The sequence below is a fragment of the Sinocyclocheilus grahami genome, unplaced genomic scaffold, assembly GCF_001515645.1.
Source record: "Sinocyclocheilus grahami isolate Dianchi unplaced genomic scaffold, SAMN03320097.WGS_v1.1 scaffold431.1, whole genome shotgun sequence".
Taxonomy (NCBI): domain Eukaryota; kingdom Metazoa; phylum Chordata; class Actinopteri; order Cypriniformes; family Cyprinidae; genus Sinocyclocheilus; species Sinocyclocheilus grahami.
Genome location: NW_015505610.1, coordinates 754,700 through 770,390, shown reverse-complemented (window position 1 = coordinate 770,390; position 15,691 = coordinate 754,700). Strand labels below are relative to the sequence as shown.

The 15,691-nt window shown below is 43.0% G+C and overlaps 1 pseudogene; it reads right to left on the bottom strand.

Moving 5' to 3' along the window:
* Positions 1 to 2,836: 2,836 nt before the first annotated feature.
* LOC107551721 (uncharacterized) lies at positions 2,837 to 6,086 on the bottom strand (annotated as a pseudogene).
* Positions 6,087 to 15,691: the final 9,605 nt, after the last annotated feature.

The window sequence follows — 15,691 nt, the reverse complement described above, 5'->3', positions numbered from 1 at the left end:
TAATACAACAGATTAACACTTCATTTGAGAGAGTTGAACATCATGTTATTTAGAAACTCACCAAATCCGGAGGGTTTCAACAATTAACTCTTTCCCTGCCAGCATTTTTGAAAAAAAGTTGCCAGCCACCGCCAGCGATTGATGATTTTCACTAAAATTTGATGGCCTCCAGTATATTTTGCTGTATGAATATTTGAAAATGCAATAGCAAAATAAAGATCAGAGCCTCTACTTTTTAACAAAAAAAATCTGTTTTATTCTAGCTTAAAGCATTATTTCTTTTTATCAACACGTGAATATAGGTAGGTTTCATAAAAATGCTCAAAAATAATTGATTACATATGACATTTTTCATATGCATCTGTTTACATAAGAGATCACTTGTTTCTCCGTCCTGTTCAAGTGGGTTTTTGTTCGGGAGGTTTTGTACTCATTCAGAAGATGTGTAATAGCGCCCCCGAGTGTATAACAGTGAAAATACGAAAAGCCGTAAAAACTTGTCTTTGGCGGGGAAGCGTTTTCTTGTAAAAGACGAGATAACTTGTCAATAGCGGGGAAAGAGTTAACGGTAATCAACTGCATCGGATCTCACACGGTTTACAAATCGCATATCATCCGCGTCAATATCGTTGATTGTCGCACTAAAATGACCCAAATAAGATTTATACAAGTGTTACATCATACAACACATTTATGCATATCAAACAAGGATGATTCCCCCACATTCATAAAAAGTTCAAATCTGTTTTCCAGATGTATAGGGGGTGGTAGAATACCAGTGTTTGTCAGGCTTGTCGTTGCCGAATCTGGGGTAGAGGATGCTACCACAGCAATATGAGACACTCGTGACGATCTTATGTCTCGAGTGCCTTTGGGTCTCGCTCCCTGTTTGTGCCATCGATTAGTGTGTCGATCAGTTTCGGCTTGTTCCTCTAAACTTATAAACCTTTGAGATTCACGGGACTCACCGGCTGTATGCTGAGGGGGTCCGTGACGATGATCTGTTGTGTGTTCTGCCTGTTTTGGAAGTCCAGCAAGTAACTTTGTTTCAAGAAATGCAATCCTTAGTAGAAGTTTGTGGCAGTTCATGCACAAGAGGCATTTTCTTTCTCGTCTGTTTGAATGTAGGCAGCTGTGTTTTGTGGAGGCAAAGAGTCTTCTTTTTCATAGTATTATTCCAGTTATTATTATTCATAGTATTATTCCAGTCCCAAAAAGTTTAGTAGGTCTGTGCAAGTTAACGCGCTATTATTGCGTTAACGCATTAATGCCAACAATTATTTTATCGCGCGTGCATTAACGTGGTTTTATTATTATTATTTTTTAGAAAGTCCGTTGCTCACTGGCTCTGAATACACAGAGACAAACCATAGGTCACAGGAGGGTTGGGATGTTGATCAGTACTGACTTGGGATGGGTGTCATCGTGAGTCTCAACCAATGAGAGCATTTGTGGTAGCACTTACATGAGCGCTCATCCCGATAGAATTTAGGCTAAGCATCATTCACAAACCACTGTTGACTGTTATTTTTAACAGAAAATAATGCAACGTGCTCGTAATCACGACTTCATAAGTGGAAAATAGGATGTTTCCAATAGCATGTGAAGACCGCAGAAGCGCTCTCGCTCAGCACAGGGGAGTGCATCATTTTGTTAACTTGTTTGTGGTTTATTATTTTGAGTCGTTTGGACATGGTAACACACGGCCCTCTCACAATATATTGCTTTACAGATCCATCACTTTGGCACTCAGAAATGTGAGTGTCAGTGTGCCGCACGTGTCAGAAGTTCCATGCTCCGACGCAGTTAGCGCTCACACTTCATGCGTACTACGCCCGAGCCCAACTGAACCATGCTCAGGCATGGTTAAGATTGCCGAGTGTGAGCACACACTTATTCTCCCGCATAATGCACACACACACACTCTGCCTGCCTGCACCCGCACTCGCCCATCAAGTGTTGTCCCACGCCGCACTCTGCTGCGTTAGGTCCCACGATAGTACAGGTCTCTAATCGGAAGGTGCCTGTTATAATGTTATGATCGAGGCTTTGGACTCGGGAGCACAGCTTGTTTTTCTATAACAAACTATAAAATATTTTCTATAAAAACGTTAATGCCCTGGCAGTGGCAAATAGCTTTGGTTTTATATTTAATTTGATTACATTAATGTTTAGATTGAGATTTACAAGAAATATTTTAACTGCTACTATGTAAAATTAATACTGCTGTAAAATAAAGCACCGTGTTTGTTTAAAGTGTTTGCAAACCAAATGTTATTGCAATTTGGTTCAAATAGCAGTACTTTTAAATGAAAAAAGGGCGCAATACACTACTTTAATTCATTATGGAATTGTGTATAATGCAATTAAAATAGCAGAAAAATCATGCAATTAATCGCAATTAAAAAAAGTTTAATCGTTGCCCAGCGGTGTTTGTGCCAAAAATGTGTTGCTTGAGCACTGAGCTGATCTGCTGAAGTTAATTTTAGAAAAATCTGAGAGAAGTACATAAACAGGGAGCAAAGCGCAGAGCAGTAAGCAAGAGAGTCCGAACAGTAGGAAGCTGGAAGCTAATAATGACATGATGAAAATTCTTTATTTAAATCAATAATATTATGCATCAAGAAAACATCAAACATTTCTCAACCTAAACAAACTTAAGAATATGCATGTTATCTTCAGCGTTTAATGTACCTTCAATGATAAGAGCACAGTTCACAGAAAACATCTTGTGATGCACGACCTTGGACACATCATCAGTGTTGTTTCCAGGAGTCACTGGGTGTTTGGGGTCTTACAACAGACACCCTCGTCCTGGCGACCCGACCGAGGCTGATCAGACACCGGCCTGTGTCCAAGTGGCATTCTACTGCCCCCACTGCTCTCCCCACTTCAACCAGAGCCATCTGGAAGCTTTTTTCTGCTGCCTCCACGTTGTTACCAATGGCTCTTCTTCGGTTAACATCTGTTATGCCCAACGGTAGGCCTTGCTCAGGGAGTGACTGGCAAACCCCTGCCCACCTCTGCTGGCATACACCTGGTCCTCTATCCGTTCCTCCGACAATCCTCACCCAGTTCTTTGTATTTCTCCCTCTTTCTCTCTTGAGCCTCCTCCATTCTCTCCTCCCAGGGCACTGTCAGCTCCAACAAGATCAGTTGTTTTGTGGCCTCAGAGACCAAGATGATATCCGGTCTCAATTTGGACTGGGTGATGTATGTTGGAATTTTCAGCTGCCTTTCCAGGTCAACTGTCATTACCCAGTCCCGGGCTGTGGAGAGCAAACCTCCTGAGCAGTTTCTCAATGCTTTCTCTGGCTTTTGTCCTTCCCTGATGAAGTGAATAGCCTTGGCTGCAACCTGGGTGTGTCGGCTGTCCTTGATCCCCTTACTGATTGCCTCAGCTATGGATTTGAGGACCTGGTCGTGCCTCCATCGATGCCAGCCCTCACCCAGCGCCTTGGAGCAGCTGCTCAGGATGTGTTCTAATGTCCCTACTTTGGAACAAAGGGGGCATGCAGGTGTTTCTATTTTGCCCCATGTGCACAGGTTGAATGGACATGGGAGGACATCATAGACCCCCTGAATCAAGAACTTGATTCTCTAGGGGTTCCACTTCCAGATGTGTTTCCAATTGATTCTCCGCTCCATCGCCTGCTCCCACTTCATCCAGGCGCCCTGCTGCCACATGGCCACTGCTCTGCTGGTTCGCTCTTCCTCGACTGAAGCTTGCACCTCCTCCTGTACCAGCCTCTGCCTCTCCTTTCCGCCGGCAGAGTCATATCGGGTCGCTGTTAGGCTCCCAAGTACGGCTCTGCCTTGTGCCACTGTTCCAAGGATGGCCTTGTGCTTCAGCCGAGTCTCTGCTTGCTGGACTGCTTCGTGTCCTCCACTTCCTTCTTGTCCTCACAACAATCCCTGCGCCGGACACTTTGGCATCTCTGGATCCAGAGTACTGCCGATGTTCCTGTGCCCGTGCAACGATTAACTCCTCCCTGACTGAGTTAAAAGGGAGCCTGAGCTTGTTGGTTTTCCCATATAGCCCGATGTTACTTAGGCTACGCGGTAGACCCAGCCATCTACGTAGATAGCTGCTCACCTTTTGCTCAAAACCTTTTACCACAGTCATGGTGACCTCATAGATAAGCAGAGGCCAGAGGATTCTTGGGAGGATTCCATGCTGGTAGACCCAGGCCTTGAATCTTCCAGGGAGCCCAGACTTATCAACTGTTCTCAACCATCCCTCCAGGTCAGCACCGGCTGCCTTGATGGAGTCTCTATCACTCTACAGTTGAAGACCTTACCAAGGCTCTTCACCGAACTCTCAGTGACTGACGGGATCTGGTATTCTCCCAGCCTGAGGCGGAATCTGTCTGTAACCTTCCCCTTCTTTAGAACCAAGGACCTGGACTTTGCAGGTTTGAAGCTCATGCGTGCCCATGTCATGAGTCACTCCAGCCCCTGAAGAATCCACCTGGCTCCTGGTACCGCCGTTGCTGTCACTGTGAGGTTGTCCATGAAGGCTCTTATGGACAGTTTCCTTACTCCGGACTTACTGAGGGAACCTCTGCACTCTGTTTCAGCTGCCTTGACCAGCATATTCATCGCCAGCGCAAATAGGGTCACTGAGATGGTGCAGCCAGTGATTATCCCCACCTCCAGCTGGTGCCAGTCAGATGTTAGCTGGCCAGTAGTGACTCTCAAGCTGAACTTGCTGTAATAGTCCAGGATGAGATCTTTCACCTTCTGCGGTACATGGTGTTTCTCCAGTGCAACCTTCACCAGCATGTGGGATATTGAGCCATAGGCATTGATGAGGTCCAGCCACAGTACTGCCAGATCCCCTCTACCTTCTCTCGCTTCCCTAATGAGCTGGGTTACCACGCCCGTGTGTTTCAGGCAACCTGGAACTTCTGGTATGCCTCCCTTTTGCACAGACGTGTCGATATACTTATTGCTCAACAGGAAGTTGGAGAGCCTCTTAGCCACGATGCTAAAGAAAATTTTGCTCTCCACTCTGAGCAAGGAGATAACCCGAAACTGGTCAATATTCTCAGACTTCTACTCTTTTGGTATACACACTCCCTCAACAAACCTCCATGGCTGGGCGATATTCCCTCTCCTCCAGATCACCTTCAGGACCCTCCAAAGGCGATGTAGTAGCTTTAGGCAGTTCTTATACACCTTGTAGGTGTAAATGGCCCCCCGCCTGAGCCTGGTTTCTCCCAAGGTTTTTTCTCCATTCTGTCACCGATGGAGTTTTGTTTCCTTGCCGCTGTCGCCTCTGGCTTGCTTAGTTGGGGACACTTCATTTCCAGCGATATCGTTGACTTGATTGCAAAGATATTATTTAAACTGTACTGAGCTGGATGTTGACATCACTGAATTCAATGATGAACTTTCAGTCTTTAACTGAAAAATGAGTGTTTACTATTGTCATTTTGCATTATTGACACTATTTTCCTAATTAATGCTGTTCAGTTGCTTTGTCACAATCTGTATTGTTAAAAGCGCTATATAAATAAAGGTGACTTGACTTGACTTGACTTGTAGGGCACTCCACTTGGGCCTGGTGCTGACCTCGATCTTGCTCTCCTCACCACTTCCCTTAGGCGGGGCTCCTTCAGGTCGAAGTCTGGTGAAGGCTCTGGTGGTGTTATCAGCGCATCACATGGACCCAGCGGTTGTTCTCTAATGGGGTCACTATCAAGGCTACTTAGGTGGCCATTTATAGCATCCTTGGAGCAGGTGAGGCGGCCAGCTCTCTTTTGGCCAAGGAGCTGCTTGGTCAACTTGAATGGATTGGCCAAGAATGCTGCCCTCTTCCTGGCTCTCTCCTTCCGCCTCCTTCTGTGGAACTCTGCCCTCCGTATGGTCAAGAGTTGTTTCCTTAGGATTGCTCTCAGGTCTGCTAGGCCGGCTCTCTGGACTTCCCCCGCTGACTTTTATTGCCTCTTTAGCAGCCTGAGTTCTTCCCTGAGGCACTGGATTCTCCTTGCTCTGTGGCTTGGAGCATATGCCGATGGAGCAGGCTTGGATGCCTCAGTTCTAAATTGCTCAGCTGCAATGTTCACTATGAGGGTGGTCATTGTTCTCAATCGGTGGTCCACATCCCCCTTAGTTGTTACTTCCAGGACCTGGCTTACATCTTCATCAAATTGTCACTCAGCTCTCTTAGAAGATTTGGGCCACTGAATCCTCGGCTGGACCAAAGGGGCACAGCCAGTTGTTATGACTGCAGCTTGCCGGCGTTGGAGGTTGTCGAGCGATGCTGTTTCTTGGATTATGGTGGCAAGTGAGCTGCTGGCAGCCGGTGTTGACGACACTAGGAGGCTCTGGGCACTGTGGGTTGCCTCTGGGCCTAGCTCCTCTGCGTCTTACCAGAGTCGCTTCTGTGCATTGTGTCGTCGATTCCGCTGTCAAGCATCTCATTCTGCCTTGATGATGAAACATCTGTTTTCATTCATACTTTTATTCTGAGGATATTTGTGCAGAAATGGACAGCGAGGACCTCTTTGCAGAAATTGGCTACACAGCAAGAGAGACTAAAAGTCGTACAACTTACCCCATTCCAGGATAAGGCATCCAGAGATATTGTTTTAGTAGAATAAACACAAATAAAACATAATAATTGAAAGAACATAAACACAAAAACATGAGATTAAGACAACCGATTTTATGGTTTACTTGACTTGACACGTCTTCGGCATTCACTTTCAATCGACAATACACCTTCACACGGTGCCCCTTTGGCTATGCCAACTCACCAGCAGAATTCAACATCTTCCTGAACAAAGCATGCCCTGATGCCAGAACAAGAGGCAACCTCGTTTACGTGGATGATGTTCTTTTGAAAAGCTCAAATGTGGCAGACCACCTCAAAGAAATCGATCACGTCCTGAACCAGCTGGACATGGCAGGAGCGAAAATCGCCCTCCACAAAGGACAATGGTGTAAAACCAAAGTGAACTATGTCGGCCTGCTCGTCGGACGAGACGGCATTGAACAACAGTCTAGCCGCACCCAAGCAATCCAAAACATAAAGACACCCACTAACATTTCTGAGCTGCAAAGCTTTCTGGGAGTGTGCAATTACTCAAGACAGTTCATTGAAAACTAAGCTGACATCGCACGACCACTAACCTCACTCCTGAGAAAGGACGGAGCCCTTCGTTTGGTCGGAAGCCCAGGACACAGCTATGAGCGAGCTCAAACAACGCCTGTGCTCTGCCCCGTGCCTGGCCTACCCAGACCCAGGAAAGGAATTATATCTGGACGCTGGATTCTCCAATCACTGCCTCCGCGCAGGACTGTACCAGCTTCACGACAAAGCCAAGCGAGTGGTCCCTCACACTCAAAATCACAAATCATCTCTAGGAAACGGGCTAGCAGCCGGCCAAAACTGTTCAACGGACACACTGTACACATCGGCAGAACCTGAAGAACTGTCACAACCACAACTGACAAACCACAGGTACTACGAGGAGAATGTGTGTGAAAGGATGCCCACAGCATATGTCGATGGCTGCTCCTACAATCAACCGGGCAACTTGAAAGCTGGAGCGTGTGTGGTCTGGCTCAACAACGACCCTTTCCCACTTTCAACAACTCAAATTAAGCCCTCACTCATCACAATATGCAGAAATAGCGGCCATCCTCATCACCCTACAACTTGCTGCATCGCACAACATCAAAGAACTCCTCATCTGTACCGACTCGAACTAAGCCCATCTAAGCTTCACATGCCATCTAGCTGGATGGAAACAGAATGTATTCAAGACCACTAACAACAAGCCTGTCAAACATCAGGAACTCTTCCAAGCATGCGATGCCATTGTCATTGAACATGACATGATCGTTTATTGGAAAAAGATCTGAGGTCACTCATGTCAACTAGGACAAGACAAAGATCTCAATGACCAAACCAATGCCCTCGCCAAAGCAGGTGCATTACATGGAGAGTCCTGGACATTTCCTGCCCTCCCACCCAACCCATCAGTGGCAGCCATAACCCGCCGCCAGCACGCCCCTGAAGCGCAAACCCCCGCCTCCTCCCACGTTGAACTCTCACCTCAATTTGCTGCTCATGATCTACTCACCCTCCAAGCTTTGTATCCGACACTGCAAACTATTGCAGCTCACCTTTCAGACCCATTAACTCATCCCATTTCCACCTCCAACCTAGCCACTTCCTATCATCTCCACACGCTCAACTCTATCAAGCACATGATGGCTCAAAGACGACGTTCTCACATATGTCCCTGAGCCCCTCACTGCGCCAAAGCTCGTAATCCCTCAGGGCCAAAGGGGGATGATGCTGACACACGCCCATGATTCACCATGCGCTGGACACCATGGCACCAAGGCCACCTACAAAATGCTCAAGCAAGTAGCATACTGGCCTGGCATGCAGCAAGACATGGCGGAGTATGTAAAAGGATGCCTGGTGTGTTGCCAGTTCCAACCAGCAAATCCAAACCACCGAGCACCACTGCAACGGAAAGGAGTGACCTTCCCATGGTCTGATCTCCAAATAGATTGGGTAGGACCCCTACCACGGTCAACACGGGGTAACAAATACTTCCTCACCGTGGTTTGCAAATTCACAAAGTGCCAATAATACAGCAGAAACGACAGCCTGCCTTTTGATGAACCACATCTTCTCAGGGTTCGGACTGCCTTTAAGGGTCAACTCTGACCGAGGAACCCACTTCACTGCTGAAGTCATGCAGGAAATGTGGAAACTCCTGGGTATACAGGCCAAGCTCCATTTAAGCCATCACCCAATTTCCTCAGGTCAAGGGGAACGAGTCAACCAGACAGTGGTCAGCATGTTGAAGATGTATGTGTCCGCCTATGAAAATGATTGGGATATTAAGCTTCCTCTGGTACTGATGGCCGCCAGGTCCACCCCTCAGCGGTCTACCGGAGTACCCCCGTTCGGAATGATGACGGGGCAACAAATAAAGACAAAATAAGACAAGTTCGCAGCAAGCCAGTCCTTCGATGGGTCCATCGAAACCAGATAAAGAGGCACCAGGGCTCCAACCGACTGGAAAAGGGGGAAGATCAAACCAACTGACACCACACAAACATAATTTCTGTTGTTCTAGGAAAACACATAGCTACCTTTCTTAAGCACAACTCCTACACACTCTCCTCCTCCACACTGCTAGGGCCAACCTCTAGTAGAGAGGAGTTGCTCCACACATGTGACATGCCGTAAAACTAGCCACCATGAGGTGGCATCAAAATTAAATTCTCAAATTCATCAACAAACTATTTTCGGTCGTACAAAACGATTTAGCTCATTTGCAAATCCTAACCCCCTCATGGCCCATACGCTATGAGAAGCATGCTCCTCCATTGATAGCTTAGCCATGGGTAAGATTTTACGCACTTTCCGACATGACAGAGCCTATTAAGAACCCAAACCCTAGAGTTCAAGCCTGATTGAGATCATGCCTATACCGCCTCATCGAATCCTTGACAATTAGAGCAATCAAAATGACCCCATTACAAATAATCCTAAACAATGCATCGCTAAGTCGCCTTAAGTTTCTAAACCTGACCATTCCCAAATTACCCAAGTCCTGCACCAGGATTCAGTCAGTGATGGAGATGTTGTTTGTGTCTTGTGTGTGCCTGTACTCTCTCTCTTTCTGCCTCTTGTTCCAGTGCCCGCCGATGTTCGCACCGGGAACCTCACCGAGCAAAAGGGGGATATATGTAGGATCTCTTTCGAACAGACACAAATAAACCCTTGAATAACCACGTGAGCTGTTGAAGCTCTACATTCCAGAGACATCTAAAGATTCCCCCTCCTAACCATTTGCGAGTCATAAAACTGATCCATGGCCAGCTCAGGCATCCAATTGTCTCAGTTTTCGTCCTGCTCCACTTATCTCCTCAAGAGAGCCCTAAAGCAATGGTAGACTTAGTCCAGTCAGGAGGAAGAGAGAACTTTTAACGTTTAACTCCAGCAACAGATGGCCCGTGATACCCATGACCATTTAATGCATAAATTGATAATCAATTCAACAAAAGAGACAATGTTACAGCTCCACGTCTAAGCGGGAAAATCACCAGACCTCCACCATGTGACTTTCTTCACCTCAGGACTGTCCTTCCCTTTTTCTATACATTCCAGAAAGACGCGTATTTCTCTCGGCAGACAAAGGAACACGCAAACTCACAAAGACAATTTCAAAAGACAATCATTTAAAAGTATAGAAGGGCAACTATATTCACAAATAATATGTTTTATGTCTTATATATGCTTGATGTGTTTCATGTAATCGGTGCAACTTTAATCAATGTTTTATAACCCCTTTTAGCAGATAAAGCTATTAATATGTGTGTAAGATATGTGAAGTTTAGTGTTGAAATAAAACTTGTGATAATTGCAGAACATTGAAATTAATGAAAAGCTGTTATTTTGAACAGTGTGTGTTGTATGACACTTTATAGAAGTTATTAACAAAACATGCAAAGACATTTACCCACGTGATAAATTGAACAGCATGTTAATTTATGCACAAAAAAGGAACCACAGAGGGCGTAGCTCCACCTTGCAACAAGTCGATTGGAAGACCGCAACGTGGGACGGACCAAATCGACTCAATCAAAACTCCAATGTCCGAACAGATTCTTGCTCTATCGCCTTTGTGTTGACCGCGCTCCAACTTGCGCTCACACGCTGCACCATCAAGCGATTGGGTCGTCCAGTAATTCTCAAACCTTCCATTGAAACTCTCTGACTCTGCAGAAATCTTGAAAGTCTAAAGCCAAGCAAAGAAACTCTCAGAAGAACTTCAAGCATCACTCTCCGTACCTAAGGCAACCGACTTCTGAAGCTCCTACGTCACAAGGCAAACCTCCATTCACCACGAGGGCTCTCCCAGATCGGCAACCAATCAGAGGCGCCGGGATTCCCTGGGACAAGCAACCGAGGAAACCCTGCTCTGCTTTCACCAAAACGCAAGTAAACAAACAAAGCTTCATCTCTTGCTGAACTGGTGCGAATTGATCTTAAGCAGTAAAGATAAGACAAATCTCTGCTCTGTGATTCTCTCAGGTTGTGATCTAAGAACTAGTAATAAATACTAGACTTTTGGGACTTCAGCCAAACTCTGTTAATCTTCATCCTTTGAACTGTGTGTGTGTGTGTGTGTGTGTTTTAGTAGTTTAGTTAATCTGTCCTTAGAGTAGCTCAATAAAACCTCTTGTTTCATTATAAGAATCATTGTCTTGTGTTGTGTATTTAAAGTTAAAACTTTGCCCAGATCTTGCTACCTAGCTCGTAGCTTATAAATTATCACTAGCATGCGCACCTGTGGCCAAGGGATAAAGCACCGGTGGCCAAGGGATAATACAAATATCCAAATTGTTAAGACATACTGATGTTGACGTTTTGCTGGACGAACAGTTGATAAAGTGTAACCTATCAAATTTGGAATCAGTTCAATCGGGTTGATTTTGAATCTTCAGATTCGAATTCCTTCCGAAAACCTCCAGGTACATCCCTACAGTATTTGTGACTGACAGATTTAAATGATCAGACTCCCGTCTATTTTAATTTTGACATTTGATGTAATAACAGCCACTATTTGAGTTTAGCTGGCACAGTCTCGCAGCTCAGAAGACAGAGTAGTGCCATATCAGACGAAACAAAGACAAAAGAGAAAATGTAGCATGATTAAGGTAAAGGGTTGTGGGTCCATCATTCCAGTGGTGACATTATTCTCAGTCACAACACCTTCTCCCCTTTACAAGCTGCACATTTAACAGGGGCAAGTATTAGGCAACAAAGTTGTGTTTGCTAGATTGGTGCGGGGGACTGGATACATTTCCTCAATAATCCTCTTGGCTAGTACTGCTTCAGTTTCAGTAGCTGAAGAGTCCACTTCTAAGAGAAAATGCTGGGAGAAGTCTGGACTGGAACACATCTTATCTTTCAGAGTGCTAAATGCTGTTTCACAGTGTGCTTATGCTCAATATAATATGGTAACATGGTGGACATTATCTGTTGTTTTTTTTAAGTATTCACTTTCTTTATCATGCATTTTGACATTAGTATATTTCATAAGTCATTTATAGTCTGCTGGGAATACTTTAAATGCATGCAATTGTGTATGTCCTGTGTTAAATAAGAACTCATTATTCTGAACTTTTCAATTATACTTTCAATGTTTTATTCACAAGAGAACATGTTATTTACTGTATAATTAGAAAAATATGCTATTACCAACATTTAACATTCCAAACACAGAGGAGTGTTTCAGCTTTGAGCTTGTGAGCTGAAGAACAAGGGCATCTTTATTAAACATGTTTTATTTGTGCTATCTTGCATTTCCTTAATATTGCTGCTGGCTCTGTAATAATATGATAATGCATAGTATGCTAATAATGAATTGAGTAACTGGACATACTGTTTTAATGTAGTAATATACTGCAAAATTCACATCTGCCACACATTTCACAAGACGAGAAACGAGTAAATAAGTAATTGTATATAATGGATTGCTTGTGGTTATAGTGATTGCTGTTTTTGCTACTAGAACTACTGAAAGTGCTTTTGTGCGCTTTTTTTCCTTGACGATTGAGTGTATTGGTTTCATATACTTAAAAAATGTAACCTTCCATCACTGGTTCAGTCTGGTTATCTTAAATGGCTCTTACATGTCATGGATTCATTTTATAACGCACCTATGTGCGTATCATCATGATGTATCATCAACTAAATTGCAAACATAGAGTACGTTTTTTTTTCTTCTTTTTTTTCTTTTTTGTTTGTGTGTGTTTGTGTGCGCGTGTGTGTGAACATTTATCATTCCATTGTGTGTGTGTTCTGGATAACTGTAAAATAATGCTCTCTGATACCCTCTTCTGAAGGATAGAAATATTAAAGTTCATGCTCTTGCATTAGCTTATATTTCAACTTATAACTTATATTTCCATGCACTCAGACACATGTAGATCTGTGTGAGAGAATCATTTCCACTCTTTAAGAACTATGCTATCATAGGCAAGGAGGGAAATGATTTTAAACCAAATGAATTTTAGGCCCGATTTTCACTCATTGACATATTTCAGGAGATCACCAATAAAAGCCCTGAGGCAAATTGGTCCTTGTTCACGTGAGTGTGAACAAATATGCGATCTGAGAAAAGTGCTGATGTGTCACTGTGTGAGTGTTTTGACATTGACAATGACCCTACAGCGAATGAAATGTCAGAGGGATGAGTTGTCTTACGTTATTCCCTTAATCACTTGTAGTGCATGCAAATTGTAAATGAGACCGATTTGTCAGGGATTCTTCCTAGTCAAGTTTTGTGTAATGTGTGAATCCCAGTCACCGATCCATTGTGTAATGTGCAAATAACAGCAAATTCATGATACCCAAACGAGTTAAGTAGTGTGATAGGAACAGCTATCCGATGACTGTGAAAATCATGCAGTGTATACTTGTCATTAGTTGTTAAATACATGAGGGATATATAACCCCTGGACGCCCCCATCTGAAGGTTGTCCCCCCTAAAAATATAATTACAAACCACTCTGTGTATTATAAATAATACAATGGACATATACTTAACATAATTGTGTAAGTAGTAAAACATTTCAATGATATCTCTACTGTACGGTTGAGCTTAATTTGCTAGGGAATAAATCTATCAAAAGGAAGAGATGAGAGTGCAATCTTTCCACAGCTGTACTGCCCCATCTCTGTGTCTGCTGTTGCCATGGGGGGGGTTGGGAATTTCCAGTTTTCAAGTGACAGCAGCAGTTTACAAACTTCTGTCAGTTACACAGAAGGGAGAATGGTGCTGGTCAGTCATCAGGTAATAGGGTCAAACAAGCAATCAAGGAAGTAGGGATGAAATCATAATGTTGTTGTGAATAGGGTAGAGGGTATAGAACAGAAATATAGCAAAATATATGAGAAATGCAAAAATGTTTGTTTACCATCATTATCCAAAATCATGCGTGACCGTATGGTTGATATGTCTGTAAAGAACATCATATAACATATATATTGCCATATGTCTATATAAATTATAGAGACACTTAAATATATATATATTTATCTTTGTGGACCCTGAAGGTTATGAAATATATCCAAGATACTAATAAAGTTAAAGGAATGTTTATTATTGGAAAATAACTAATAGAAATAGTTATCTGAATTTAAATCAATCTTTACCATGGACTGACAGCTCAACCGTACGGTATAGTTTTATATAAAACAAAAAAATGTGCTTGGGGCTATTTATTAGATGTCTACTAATAAGAATTTTAAGTTAAATAATTTTTTCATTAGCTCCTTTTAGGGGTGAAAGTTAAAGGGTTAAATGCAGAAATACATTTTAAGTTTAGAAACTTTTTAAGTCCCCCCCCCCCTTGCCTCACTGTGGTTTGGTCCACTGCCTGCTTTCCCCCTTTACCTCACCAATACACACACACACACACACACACACACACACACACACAAGTGTCTGGTGGAGAGAACAGAGTTCTGCAGTAGTTATGTGTTGTGTCAAGCTGTCAAGCTATTTTATTCACTTTAAACATCAGATGAAGGGATTTTTTTAATACATATGATGCTGGATCATTAATAACACACACACACACACACACACACACACACACAAGTGTCTGGTGGAGAGAACAGAGTTCTGCAGTAGTTATGTGTAAGCAGGATGTGTCAAGCTATTTTATTCACTTTAAACATCAGATGAAGGGATTTTTTTAATACATATGATGCTGGATCATTAATAAATTAGTCATGACAAAAAATGATGATATCCAATGTATGTTTCTATGAGCGATTATAAGGTTACCTAACTTAGCTCATTTAATACCGTAGGCTTGTCACACTACAACTAACACGGCAATAAGCCTGTGTGTAAACTGATATTAGGCTAATATTGAAGACCTACCGATGTACTGGGTTTTGCTCATTATGATGTTAAGTGGCAGATCAGTGGGCTTGCTGCAGTTGATCATCTAAATAAGAGACGTCCTCAGTCCCAAACGAAACCTAAAATACTATGTGGAGGAAACAAAATAGTTTAATAATTATAATATGACCACGTGGTGAACCTATGAACCAAACTAATATTTAAACTCAGTCTCCATGCTATGTACACATGCTGTGTACACATATCTATCCTTACGAGTACAATTTTGGGTGTATTATTTGTGTCCCCTTCAAAAATTGCTCTTGAGAAATTGTATGTTTATTGAATTCCAATAAAAATGGTCACTGTTTTTACATCTTATCTCCTTCTCCCTTGTGTATAACATAGATATACAGAGAGAGATTACAAATCTCTTTTTTGGTGCACCAAAACATACATGTTAATTGATGTTTTAAGGATGACCTCTTTATAGACACATCTAATTGGCCTTTTACTGATAAAATGGTAAGTAGGCTGAACACCACAAATTTGGCTTTTTTTTTAATGCATTTTCATGTAATCAATACAAACAGTGTAAAAAGTGGGTGTAAACTTGGCTAGTGTGAGGAAGCAGATATCGTGTGTTAGAACACACATACATATACATTTTGAGGGGGCGACATTGTAAAAGTATTTTTGATTACATGGCAAACAGTATTTGTTTGTTTGCTTGTTTTACATTTTCAGTATTTAATTTAGCATTTTTCCCCAAAAGATTGGAAAACAAATAA